Genomic DNA, 14,934 nt, shown 5'->3' with positions numbered 1-14,934 from the left:
TTCAATTATTTTTTCATTTAACATCCAGATGATCCAAAAACAAACAAACAGAAAAACAAGTTCACAGAATTATATTGCAAACTCCTGTGGGCCCACTATTCAGCTTTATCTGAAATTTTGCCAAATTTGTTTCAGGTTTTTGCTTTCTTGGGAAATAAAAAATGGGTTAAGAAAGTCCTTTTCTACTCCTGTTTCGGTAAAAACAAAATGTTATCATGAAGTGATGTTGAATTTTATCAGGTGCTATTTCTGTATTTCCCATAATGCTCTCATTTTTTCTCAATTTGTTGGTATGACAAGATAAACACAATTTTCTAATTTTAAACTATCTTTGCACTCTGACATAAATCCAACTTGTTCATGATATGTTCTTATTTATATATTGCTAGAACTATGTTGGCCAAAATTTATTTAGGATTTTGTAACTATATCCACAAATGAAATGGGCTTATATTTTTGTATTGTTCTGTTCCAAATTATATGTGTTCATAAGATAAGTTGGGAAATGTTCCTCTTTTTCAGCTTAAAAAGTTATTACATCATTCAGAAAACCATTTGTTGTACATGTAACATTTCTTTGTAAGATTGGGTTTTTGATGGTTTGATTTTTAACTGTTGATAAAATCATGGAAGCATGATTATTGATGCTTGCAAGTGTTCTGTTCCTTTTCAAGTCTCTTTTGATATGCTACATTTATTTTAGGAAAATGTCCATTTTATCTTTTTTTTTTTTTTTTTCCAAATGTTTTCATTAAGTTGTGAATAGCATTCTCGTAGGGTTTTCAAAACCTCTATTCCCTCTTTGGCAATGACTCATTTTAGTCCTAGTGTATTTGTGTGTGTGCTTTATCTCGTTTTTCCCTACTCAATCTTGCTTGCAAGTCATTCCATTTTATTTGTTTTTGCAGTCAATCAGCTTTAGGCTTTACAATCTTCTCTATCATTTCTTGTTTTTTGTTTCATCCATTTATGCTTTCTGTTAATCCCTTGTATCTACTATTTTGGAGTTTACTCTGCTGAGTAATGTGCAGAGCTAAATGTGCAGAGAAAGTTTATGTCATTACTTTTCAGTCCTTTCTTTTTTTCTAAGATTATATATCTCCCACTTATTACACTTTTTTAAAAAATTTCAACTTTTATTTTAGATACAAGGGGTACATGTGCAGGTTTGTTATGTGGGTAGATTGCCTGATGCTGAGGTTTGGGGTGTAGATCCCGTCACCACCCAGGTAGCGGCACAGTATCCAATAAGGAGTTTTTCAGTCCACATCCCCTACTTCCCTCCCCACTCTAGTAGTCCACAGTATCTGTTGTTCCCACGTTTATGTCCATGTGTGCTCAAAGTTTAGCTCCCACTTACAAATGAGAGCATGAGGTATTTGGTTTTCTGTTCCTGTGTTAATTCGCTTAGGATTATGGCCTCCGGCTGTATCCATGTTGCTACAAAGGACACGGTTTTGTTCTTTTTTATGGCTATGCACTTACTACACTTTTGATGTGCTCTGCACATTATAATTTTCATGATCATTCAGTTACATATTATTTTCTCTCTTTTTTTTTTTTTTTTTGAGACAGAGTCATGCTCTGTCACCCAGGCTGGAGTGCAGTGGCATAATCTTGGCTAACTGCAACCTCCGCCTTCCAGGTTCATCAAGCAATTCTCCTGCCTCAGCCTCCTGAGTAGCTGGGATTACAGGTGCGCCACCACACACGGCTAATTTTTGTATTTTTAGTAGAGACAGGGTTTCACCATGTTGGTTAGGCTGATCTCAAACTCCTGACCTTGTGATCTGCCTGCCTCAGCCTCCCAAAGTGCTGGGATTACAGGCATGAGCCACACCCCCGGCCTCAGTTACGTATTATTTTCTAAGTGAAGCAGCAGCTTGGGATTGTGTTAAAAAGGATGTGTTCTGCCTCTGGGCAGAATCACGTTGTTCCTCAGTTTCATTATCTGTAAAGTGGAAATAACGATAGTTCTTACTTGGGGTCCTATCAGGATTAAATGAGTTAAACATGTAAAATGCATGGAAGAATGTCTGGCACACGGTAAAAGCTCAACTACTGTTAGTAATTATCATTATTATAATTTTTTTCATCCTTAAGTCTTTAGAAACTTTTTTAATCTCTAAAAATATAATCCTTTGTTGCCTTTTTTATTAATTTTGAATTATTGTACTGAGGTAAGAGAACGCAGCCAACATGATAAAAACGTTTTGCTGTCTACCAAAATTCCAGTATCATTTTTCACAGAAATAGAAAAAAAATCCTAAAATTCACATGGAACCACAAAAAAAACCCAAATAGCCAAAGCAATTCTGAAAAAAAATAAGTTGGAGACATGACACTTCCTGATTTAAATTTATATGACAAAGTTATAGTAACCAACACAGTATGGTACTGGCATAAAAACAGACACATAGACCAGTGGAATCAAACACAGAGTCCCAAAATAAATCCAAACACAGATAATCAGCTAACTTCTTTTTTTTTTTTTTTTTTTTTTTGAGATGGAGTCTTGCCCTGTTGCCCAGGCTGGAGTGCAGTGGCATGATCTCAACTCACTACAACCTCTGCCTCCTGGGTTCAAGTGATTCTCATGCTTCAGCCTCCAGAGTAGCTGGGATTACAGGCGCCCGCCATCATGCCTGGCTAATTTTTGTATTTTTAGTAGAGATGGGATTTTACCATGTTGGCCAGACTAATCTTGAACTCCTGACCTCTGCTCGCCTCGGCTTCCCAAAGTGCTAGGATTACAGGTGTGAGCCACTGCACCCAGCCGGTCAGCTAATTTCTGACAAGGGAATCAAAAAACTACAATGGGCAAAGGATCATCTCTTCAGTAAATGGTGCTGGGGAAACTGGATTTCCACACGCAGAAAAATAAAATTAGATCCCTGTCTTACACAAGCATAGAAGTCAACTGAAAATGAATTAAAGACTTAAAATGTAAGACCTGAAACTGTAAAACTACTAGAAAAAAACATAAGGGAAATGCTCCATGACATTGGTCTGGGCAAGGATTTCTTTGGATAGGACCCCAAATATTCAGGCAACAAAAGCAAAAATAGACAAGATTGCATCAAACTAAAAAGCTTCTGCACAAGAAAACAACTAATAAAGTGATGAGACAACCCACAGAGTGGGAAAAAATATTTGCAAATTATATATGTGACGAAGGTTAGTATCGAAAATATATAAGGAATTCAAACTACTCAATGGCATAAAAACAAATAATCCAATTACAAAATGGGCAAAGAACCTGAACAGACACTTCTCAAAAGAAGACATAAAAGTAGCCATCAGGCTTATGAAAAAAAATTGCTCAACATAGCTAATCATTAGGGAAATGCAAATTAAAACTACAATGAGATACCACTCGCACCTGCTAGAAAGGCTCTTATCAAAAAGAAGAAAGGTAAGTATAGGTGAGGATGTAGAGAAAAGGGAACCCTTGTACCCCATTGTTGGTGGGAATAAAAATTAGTACAGTCATTACAGAAATGCCATGGAGATTCCTCAAAAATCTGAACATAGAACTACCATATGATCCAGCAATCTCATTTCTGGGAACATATCCAAAAAAAAGTGACATCAATATGTCAAAGGAATAGCTGTACTCCTATATTCATTGCAACATTATTCCAATAGCCAAGATATGGAATCAACTAGTGTCCATCAACAGATGAATGGATAAAGAAAATATAGTTTATGTATACATAACAGAATACTCATCAACCTTTAAAAAAGAATGAAATTCTGTCATTTGGGACAACATGGATTAATCTAGAGGACAATATGCTAAGTGGCATAAGCCAGGCACAGAAAAACAACTATTGCATATTCTTACTTGTATGCAGGATCTAAAAATAGTCGAACTCATAGAAGCAGAGAGTAGAATGGTGGTTACCCAGAGGCTGAGTGGTTTACTAGAGGCTGAGTGGGAGAGGGAATGGGGTGTTGCTGGTCAAAGGGTACAAAGTTTTAGTTAGACAAGAGGAATAAGTTCAGATCTACTACACAGCAGAGTGACTATAGTCAATAATAATGCATATTTCAAAATATCTAAGAGAGGAAAGTTCAATTGTATTACCACAAAAAACGTTGAGTGAGATGATGTATTTGTTAACTAGCTTGATTCAATCATTCTACATTGTAAACATATACCAAAGTATCATTGTACTCTATAAATATAATACAATTATGATTTATCAATTAAAGTAATATTAATTTTTTAAAAATTTTGTATTGGTATCTCCTTTGTGACCCTAACATGTTACATGTATGCCTAAACAATATGTGTACTTTCTGCCTGTGAGGCATAGAGGTTTTCTGTTTGTTTTTTGTTTTTTGTTTTTGTTTTGTTTTTTTTGAGATGAAATTTCGCTCTTGTTGCCCAGGCTGGAGTGCAATGGCGCTATCTAGGCTCAGCACATCCTCTGCCTCCTGGCTTCAAGCGATTCTCCTGCTTCAGCCTCCCAAGTAGCTGGGATTACAGGCCCATACCACCACGCCTGGCTAATTTTTTTTTTTAATTATTATTTTTAGTAGAGACAGGGTTTCACAATGTTGCCCAGGCTGGTCTCCAACTCCTGACCTCAAGTGATCCACCCGCCTCAGCTTTCCAAAGTACTGGGATTACAGGCATGAGCCACCACACCAGGCCTCCATTTAACTATTTTTTAAATCCTCAGTAACACTTTTTGCCTTCAACACCAAGATGCCCAATATTGTTATAGCCCACAAGGTTTGTTCCGTTTTGTTTTGTTTTGTTTTGTTTTCGGATAGTAGATGCTTGGTTGCCCCTTTTTGATTCTTTACTTTAGACCTTTCCATATCAGTAGGTATATCTCTTACAACAGAATACAGCAAGAATTTTTAAAACACAAGTTTTAACTGATACTATATCCATTTATATTTGTTAGAATTACTGATATATTGGATTTATTTCTGCAATCTTGTTTTTGTGCTTCTTTCCATACTCTGCTTCTTATTTTTCCTTTCTCATCTCCTAGCAAATTAACCATTTTCATCATCCCTCCCTTTTATTTTCAACTCATTTTAAAGTTGTATGTTCTTTTTCATTCTTTTGGGAATTACTCTTACATTTTCTAGATGTATATTTGACTTAAAACCAAGAGTTAATCAATATGCTTACTCATTTCACAAACACCATTAGGATTTAAAAACACATTTTAAAACTCCCAAAACCTTATGTGTCATTTTAGTTACAAAAACACATTTTAAAACTCCCAAAATCTTATGTGTCATTTAGTTACAAAATTGTTTTCACACCCTCAAATTAGCTATTATTGAGTTTGTTCTTTGACATAGTTAGTGCTTTTTAGACTTTGCCGAAAATTTATACATTTCTTTGCTATTTATTTTTGTAACTTGGTCTTTCCTTCTGAGCACAGTTACCTTCTTCCTGAGGAGAAAAATCAAATGGTTCTGTCAGTGAGTCTGTGAAGGTAAATACATGGTAGTGGTGTTCCCAAGCCAAGAAATGCACATAAACTGGTGTCCTTGAGCTGGGACTGTGGATTTATGCTGATCTTTCCCTTTAAGGTTATTGCCTTTCACAGTTATCAGATTTATGCAGGGATCTCAGTTCTTACCTTCTGTCAACAGTAGGCCTATGGCCCCATTCCTTGTGCCTGCATGAAAGTTAAACCCAAGTTCCTGTTCTCCAGGGATGCTCACCTACGGCTGCTTCAGACCATGTGCTAGCAGCTCTGGTTGTCATTTCTGGTTACTTCTGTGGACAATGCTTTCTTGAGCACTCAGGTCTACATTTTAGAAAATATTTGTTCTAGTTTTACTAGCATTTGTAGTTCTTTAGAGGAGAGGTTTCAAAACATTAGGTCCACAGTATTGCCAAGCCAGAAGTCTTAGAGCTACAGTTTATTTTACAAAAATTTCCTTCCTGGATTTAGATCATATTTCTCTGTTACACTGTCATGTGTAACTTTTCTCTCTCCCAAAAGTCTTCAGTAGATTGTAAAATACATTGTATAAATAAAATTTTTCAAAATAACTTTAATAACCACTTTTACACTGAGCAGAATATGTCTCTCATTCTCTCAAAAATGATCAGGAGATAATTTTTTCATTTATGAGTTTCTATTGCAGCTTTCATTTTCTTATGTAGACACAATTTCAGAGACAATTCAATTTCAAGTTTGTTGCTGTTATTATAAAATATGGACTCAGTATAGACATTTAAAATACTAGATGGTTCATAGAAATAAAATGTTTCTGCACTAGACAGGCAGGCTGCCAATAGTTTCCAAGTACAAGTTCTGCCAAATCCCTTTCCCAAGAACCTTATGAACCAGGTAACCCTGTGAGGAATGCACATTACAAACTCCTGAACACACTAAATATATAAATTGCTTTTCAGAATATCTTTAGCAATATGTTCTTTAGTGATATGTTATGTCAGTGACAGTCTCGAAAGGTCCTAATTTTATGTGTCAGACACACACACACACACATGTGTTTGTTTGTTTTTTAAATCAAAATATCTGGTAAAGGATAATATTGGGTTCATGTCTCCATTTATGGCCAAAGAGTAACAGTAATGGGGAAAGTTAAAAAAAAAAAAAAAAGCTCCCCCATTGATGTGCCCTGTACTGTGATCAAGATAAAGAAAAGATTTTTCTAGATCATAAAAACCGGCATCTTAGAAGTGTCCAGGAACTCAATAAAATATTAGCAAATCAAATTCAACAACACATCAAAAAGATTAAACGTTATGATCAAGTGGGATTGATTGCTGGCAGGCAAGGCTGGTTTAACACATGCAAATCAATCAATGAGATACATCACATTAGTAGACTAAAACATAAAAACCACACAATCAGATCAATTGACACAGAAGAAGCATTTGACAAAGTTTAACATTCGTTCTTTATAAAAATTCTGAACAGTTTAGGTATAGAAAGAAAGTTCCTCAACATAATAAATACCATTTACAAAAACCCACAGCTAACATAATAATAATGGGAGAAACTGAAAATTTTTCCTCTAAGACCTGGTACAAAGCAGGGATGCCCATTCTCACCACCCTATTCAACATAGTACTGAAACTCCTATCAAGAGCAATTAGACAAGAAAAAGAGATAAAAATCTATCTGAATTGGAAAGGAAGAAGTAAAATTATCTCTATCTGCAGATTACATGATTCTATATGTAGAAAATCCCAAAGATTCTACCAAAAACTGTTAAATATAATGAATAAATTCAATAAAGTTGCAAAATACAAAATCAACATGGAAAAATCCATAGCATTTCTATACACAAACAACAACTTAGCTGAAAAAGAAATTTAAAAACCATAGATCATGATGCTCCTCTAAAGAGAAAAAAGAAAGATGAAAGGAAAGTAGTTAATTAACATTTTTTAAAGAAATTTAAAAACCATCCCATTTATAATACCATAAAAAATAGGAATAAATTAAACCAGGAGGCGATAAATCTGTACGCTGAGACCTACGAAATAATGATGAAAGAAATGGAAAGGGACACAAATAAATGGAAAGATATTCCATGCTCATGGACCAGAAGAACTGATGTTGTTAAATGTCTATGCTATCTAAAGCAACATGTGGATCCAATGCATCTTGACCAAAATCCCAACATTCCTCACAGAAATAGAAAAAAAATTCCTAAGATTCATATAGAACCGCAAAAAAAACTCTGAATAGCCAAAGCCATTCTGAAAAAAAAAAAAAAAAAAGTTGGAGACATCACACTTTCTGATTTAAATTTATATTATAAAGCTATAGTAACCAACACAGTATGATACTGGCATAAAAACGAACACATAGACAAGTGGAACAGAATGGAGAGCCCAGAAATAAATCTAAACACATATGGCCAACTAATTTTCAAAAAGGATACCAAAAAGACACAGTAGGGAAACAATAATCTCTTCAATAAATAGTGCCGGGAAAACTGAATTTCCACATGCAAGAGAATGAAATTGGACTCTTATCTCACACCATACACAAAAAAACTTAGAATGGATAAAAGACCTAAAGGTAAGGCCTGAAACCATAAAACTCCCAGAAGTATGCATAGGGTAAAAGCCTTGGCAATGATTTCTTGAATACCACACTAAAATGCAGGCTATAAAAGTAAAAATGAATAAATGGGACTACATCAAACAGAAAAGTTTCTGCATAGCAAAGGATACAATCAACAAAATGAAAAGGCAATTTACAAATTAGAAAAAAATATATTTGCTAACTATATAACAGATGAGGGGTTAAGGTTCAAGATTTATAAAGAATTTGTACAACTTAATAGCAAAAAATCCCATATAACCTGATTTATAAATTTCTCCAAAGATGACATGAAAATGGACAACAGGTATATGAAAAGCTTCTCAGCAACACTAATGATTATGGAGATCAAAACCATTATGACATATCACCTCACACCTGTTAGAATAGCCATTATCAAAAAGAGAAGAAATAACAAATTTGGGGAGGGTATGCGGGAAAAGGAACACTTGCACGCTGTTGGCGGCAATGTACGGTTGACCCTTGAACAACACAAGTTTGAACTGTTTGGCTCCACTTCTATGTGAATTTTTTACAGTAAGCACATTGAAAACATGTTTGGAGATTTGTGACAATTTGAAAAACTTGCAGACAAACGGTGTAGCCTACAATTGTCTTTAAAAATAAGAAAAAGTTAGGAATGTCATGAATGCACAAAGCATGTGTAGTAAATTTTATCATTTACCACCTTAAAGCATACACAAATCTATTATAAAAAGTTAAACAGGCAAACATAGACTGTACTTGGCACCATTCATGGTCAAGAGAAATGTAAACAAATGTAAAGATGCAGTATTTACTCACAACTGCATAAAATTACCTGTGGTAATACTGTACTACTGTGAAAATCTTGTAGCCACCTCCTGTTGCTGTTGCAGCAGAACTCAAGTGTTGTGAATGTCCGCTTAAAACGCTGTGTGACGCTGATCATCTCTCAGTGGGCAATTCATCTCGCCAGTAAATTGTGCATTGCAGTAAAAAGTGATCTCTTGTGATTCTCATGAATATTTTGTTGTGTTTAATGCAATACCATAAACCTCAAATAAGACCATGGGACTCATAAGAAGTGCCACTAGTAATGCTGGAAGTTCTCCCAAGAAGCAATTAAAAATCATGACATTATAAGAAAAAGTTGAATTGCTTTGATATGTACCGTAGATTCAGGTGTGCAGCTGTGATTGCCACCATTTCAAGATAAATGAATCCAGCATTCAGACCATGTTTAAAAAAAAAAAAGGAAAGGAAATTGTGAAGTTATCCCTACAGCTACACCAGAAGGCATGAAAACCTTGCAGTTTTTGTGAAATGCCTTTTTGTCTCATATAGGAAATGCAGCTTTTATGTGGGTGCAGGATTGCTATAAAATGGGCATACCTATAGACTCTAATATAACTGGGGGAAAAGCAAAGTCATTAGATGATGAGTTAAATGATAAAGAAGGTGAAGGATCTAAAGGTGAAGAATTTGGTTGGGCGTGGTGGCTCACGCCTGTAATCTCAGCACTTTGGGAGGCTGAGGTGGGTGGATCTCCTGAGGCCAGGAGTTCAAGACCAGTCTGGCCAATAGAGTGAAACCCCATCTCTACTAAAAACACACAAATTAACTGGGCGTGGTGGCAGGTGCCTGTAATCCCAGCTACTCAGGAGCCTGAGGCAGGAGAATTGCTTGAACCCGAGAGGCGGAGGTTGAAGTGAGCCAAGATCACACCACTGCACTCCAGCCTTGGTGACAGAGTGAGACTCCGTCTCTAAATAAATAAATAAATAAATAAAGGTGGAGAATTTAATGCCAGCAAAGGATGGTTTGATAATTTTGGAGAGAGGTTTGGCTTTTAAAATGTCAAGGTAACAGGAGAAGCAGCTTCTGTTGACCAAGAGGCAGCAGATGAGTTCCCAGATGCCATTAAGATGATCACTGAGAAGAGATACCTGAACGAATCAGTTTTTCTGTTTTTTGTTTTTTGGCTTTTGAGACAGAGCTCGCTCTGTCACCCAGGCTGGAGTGCAGTGGCGATCTCAGCTCACTGCAGCCTCCTGGGTTCAAGCAATTCTTGTGCCTCAGCCTCCTGAGTAGCTGGAGTCCCAGCTACAGGTGCATGACACTACACCCAGTTAATTTTTGTATTTTTTGGTGGAGACAAGGTTTCACCATGTTGATGGCTGGTCTTGAACTCCTGGCCTCAAGTGATCCACCCGCCTCGGCCTCCCAAAGTGCTGAGATTACAGGCATGAGCCACCACGTCCAGCCCTGAATCAGTTTTTAATGCAGACAAAAGTGCCCTATTCTGCAAGCAAAAAATGCCACAAAGGATATTTATTAGTAAGGAAGAGAAGCAGGTACAGGATTTAAGGCAAGAAGGGATAGGCTAACTCTATTGTTGTAGGCAAATATAGTTGAATTTATGAAAACAGGACTGCCCTTACCTATAAAACTGCAAACCCCAAGCCTTGAAGGGAAAAGATAAACAGCTGCCAGTTTTTTGTTATACAATAAGAAGAGCTGGACAACAAGAACACTTTTTTTGGATTACTTCCATCAATGCTTTGTCCCCAAAGTCAAGAAGTACCTTTGCAGTAAGGGATCGTTTTTTAAAGTTCTTTTGGACAATGCTCCCTGGACACCCAGAACCTCATGAGTTCAAAACCAAAGAAGTCAAAGTGGTCTACTTGCCCAAACACAGTATGTCCAATTCAGTCTCTAGATGAGGGGAGCCTAAGAACCATAAGGCTCATTACACACTGCAACTCTATGGAAAGGATTGTCAATGCTATGGAAGAGAACATTATGAAAGTCTGGAAGGGTCAGACCATTGAAAATGCCATCATCATTAGGGACAAAGCCATGAAAGCCACCAAGCCCACAACAAGAAATTCCTGCTGAAGAAAACTATGTTCAGATGTTGTGGATGACTTCACAGAATTTACAACAGAGCCAATCAAGGAAATCAAGAAAGAGACTGTGGATATGGAAAGAAAAAAAAAGCTAGAGAGTAAAGGGTTGCAAGATATGCATCTTGGAAAAACAAGATACACACACACACACACAAATGTGTTTTGGTTTTATTGTTTGTTTGTTTGGTTTTTTGAGATGGAGTCTCACTCTGTCACCCAGGCTGGAGTGCAGTGGCACAGCACGATCTTGGCTCACTGCAACCTTCGCCTCCCAGGTTCAAGCAATGCTCCTGCCTTAGCCTCCAGAGTTGAGATTACAGGCATGCACCACGACGCCCAGCTAATTTTTTTGTATTTTTCATAGAGATGGTGTTTCACCATGTTGGCCAGGCTGGTCTCAAACTCCTGACCTCAAGCGACTCTCCTGCCTTGCCCTTCCAAAGTGGTGGGATTACAAGCATGAGCCACTGCACCTGGCCATAAACACATTTCATATTAATATAAATGGCATATTTTTATTAAAAATAACTATATTTTTAAAACAAGAAAATCAGCAAGAAAGGTGGCATTGTTTTATCTGCAAATCTCTTTAGTGTCTCACTTAACAAAAGGTGGCCCACTTTGGCCTCTCCAAAAGAAGTTTTAAGACACAGGAGAAATTCAGGAGTGAATAGACACCACACTAGAGGAATTAACAGACAACAATGATGGAGGTGAGTGCTTCCGAACCAGCGCCAGACAGCGAGGCAGTGCCAGAAAACAAACTGACATTAGATTATCTGGCAGAAGGGTTTTGATTATTCAAGACTGCTTTTGACTTCTTTTACAACATAGACCCTTCTATGATACAGGCAATGAAACTAAAACACACGGTGGAAAAATGATTGGTATCATATGCAAATATTTTTAGAGAAATGAAAGAGCAAAAATGTCAGGCAGAAGTTACAACATATTTCCATAAAGTTACACCTAGCGTTCCTGCCTCTCCTGCCTCCTCTTCCACCTCCTCCACCTCTTCCATATCTGCCAACCCTGAGGCAGCAAGACCAACCCCTCCTCTTCCTTCCTCTCAGCCTACTCCATGTAAACATGACAACAATGAAGACCTTTATGGTGATCAACTTCCACTTAAAGACTAGTAAATATATTATCTTTCAGGTTTAATTAATGTGAATAACAGTTATACATATTTATGGGGTACATGTGATATCTTAAAACAAGCAAACAATGTGTAGTAATCAAATCAGGGTAACTAGAATACCTAAAACCTCAAATATTTATCATTTCTTTGTATTAGAAACATAATTCCACTCTTTTTGTCACTTTGAAATATATAATAAATTATTATTAACTATAGTCACCCTATTGTGCTCCCAAGTACTCGGTCTTATTCCTTCTATCTAACTATATTTTTGTATCCATTAATTATTCCCTTTATCTGTCCACCCTTCCCCTCCCTACCAACTACCCTTCCTAGCTTCTGGTAACCATCATTCTCCTCTCTGCTTTCATGAGTTTACTTTCGCTTCCAAACGCCGACATATAAGTAAGAACTTGAGATGTTTGTTTTTCTGTGCCTCACTTTTTTTTCACTTGACATTGGTTCCTCTAACTCCATCCATGTTGTTGCAAATGACAGGATTTCATTCTTTTTTGTGACTGAATAATATTCCATTGTGTATATACACCACATTTTCTTTATCCATTCATCCATTAATGGGCACTTAGGCCGATTCCACGTCTTGTCTATTGTGAATAGTGCTGCAATAAACCTGGGAGTACACATATCTCTTCGACGTACTGATCTCCTTTCTTTTGAATATATGCCTATCAGTGAGATTGCTAGATCACATGGTCGTTCTATGTTTAGTTTTTTGAGGACCCTCCATACTGTTCTCCGTAGTGGCTGTACTAATTTACACTCCAACCAACAGTGTACAAGTGTTCCCCTCTCTCCACATCCTCTCCAGCATTTATTATTGCCTGTCTTTTGAATAAAAGCTATTTTAACTGGGGTGAGTTACTACCTTATTGTAGTTTTGATTTGCATTTCTCTGATGATTAGCGATATTAGACATTTTTTCATATACCTGTTGGCCTTTTGTATGTCTTCCTTTGAGAAATGTCTAGTCAGATTGATTGCCCATTCTTAACTGGATTACTTGGGGTTTTCCTCCTATAGAGTTGTTTTAGCTTTTTAAATATTCTGGTTAAGAATCCTTTGTCAAGTGTATGGATTCCCTCAAAAGCATCAGCTTTCCCAGAGTGCTCTACAAATGCTGTCATTCTCTATGTGTGTCAAGGTGTTCAGAAGGTTGGGAAACTGCCCCATGGTGAGGTGTTAACTCTGATGCACCTCACAGAATCTTAATGGATTTAGGTTTAGGCTTTTGAAAATAAAATCTTGTTTTCTCCTTTTTTTTTTTTGTTCCGCCATGTCACATCCCACCTTTGAAACAATGAGTCAAGCTTGCCACTTGTTCAAAAAAGAAAACTAGAAAGAAAAAAAGGACATAGAGTAGTATCTCTAAAACAATTCCTAAAGTGTGGTCCACGGACCCCCTAAGAGTCTGGAGACTCCTGGAAGGGGTCTGTGAAGTCAAAACTCTTTTCATAATAATATTAAGATGTCATTTGCTCCTTTCACCCTCATTCTTTCCTGAGAGGACAGTGCAATTTTCCAGACACTACATGATGTATTATGATGTAATAAATTTACTGTTGACATTCATGTGATAGTCCAGCCGCCTTTTGTTAAGTGAGACACTAAAGAGATTTGCAGAGAAAACAATACCACCTTTCTCGTTGATTTTCTTGTTTTAAAAATATAGTTATTTTTAATAAAAATATGCTGTTTATATTAACATGAAATGTGTTTATGGCCAGGTGCAGTGGCTCATGCTTGTAATCCCACCACTTTGGAAGGGCAAGGCAGGAGAGTCGCTTGAGGCCAGGAGTTCGAGACCAGCCTTGGCAACATAGCAAGACCCCCATTTCTACAAAAAAAAGTTTTTTAAAAATTAGCCAGGAGGAGCAGAAAAACCAAACACAGCAGGTTCTCACTCATAAGTGGGAGTTAACCAATGAGGATACATGGACACAGGGAGGGGAACATCACACATCCGGGCCTGTCAGGGGATGGGGGGCAAGGGGAGGGAGAGCATTAGGACAAATACCTAATACATGCGGAGCTTAAAACCCAGATGACGGGTTGATGGGCAGCAAACCACCATGGCACATGTATACCTATGTAACAAACCTGCACGTTCTGCACATGTATCCCAGAACTTAAAGTAAAATAATAAATACATAAATGAATAAGAATCCCTCGTCAGGCTGGGTGTGGTGGCTCATGCCTGTAATCCTAGCACTTTGGGAGGCCAAGGAGGGCAGACCACGAGGTGAAGAGATCAAGCCAACAGGGTGACATGGTGGCCAACAAGGTGAAACCCCGTCTCTACTAAAAATACAAAAAATTAGCTGGGCGTGGTGGCATGTGCCTGTAGTCCCAGCTACTCGGGAGGCTGAGGCAGAAGGATTGCTTGAACCTGGGAGGCGGAGGTTGCAGTGAGCTGAGATCATGCCACTGCACTCCAGCCTGGCGCCAGAGCGAGACTCCGTCTCAAAAAAAAAATAGTGTGTTATATTCAGGATTTTTGCCAAATGGGCAGATCATGGTTGTACTTGTGACCAGTTGGGGCCAAGGACAGTGCGGGGCTGAGAAACGGGTAACTGTTGGATGATGAATATGTTAATTTTTTCCATCCTAGTAACTATTTCACTATATATGTATTTTATGGGTTTTGTTGTTTTGAGACAGAATCCCACTCAGTTGCCTAGGTTGGAGTGCAGTCACACAATCTCAGCTCACTGCAAGCTCTACCTCCTGGGTTGGAGTGATTCTCATGCCTCAGCCTGCCGAGTAGCTGGAACTACAGGTGCGCACCACTGCCCAGCTTATTTTTGTATTTTTTGTA

Source organism: Papio anubis, chromosome 3, assembly GCF_008728515.1.
Source record: "Papio anubis isolate 15944 chromosome 3, Panubis1.0, whole genome shotgun sequence".
Classification (NCBI taxonomy): domain Eukaryota; kingdom Metazoa; phylum Chordata; class Mammalia; order Primates; family Cercopithecidae; genus Papio; species Papio anubis.
This window is presented reverse-complemented; position numbering follows the sequence as displayed.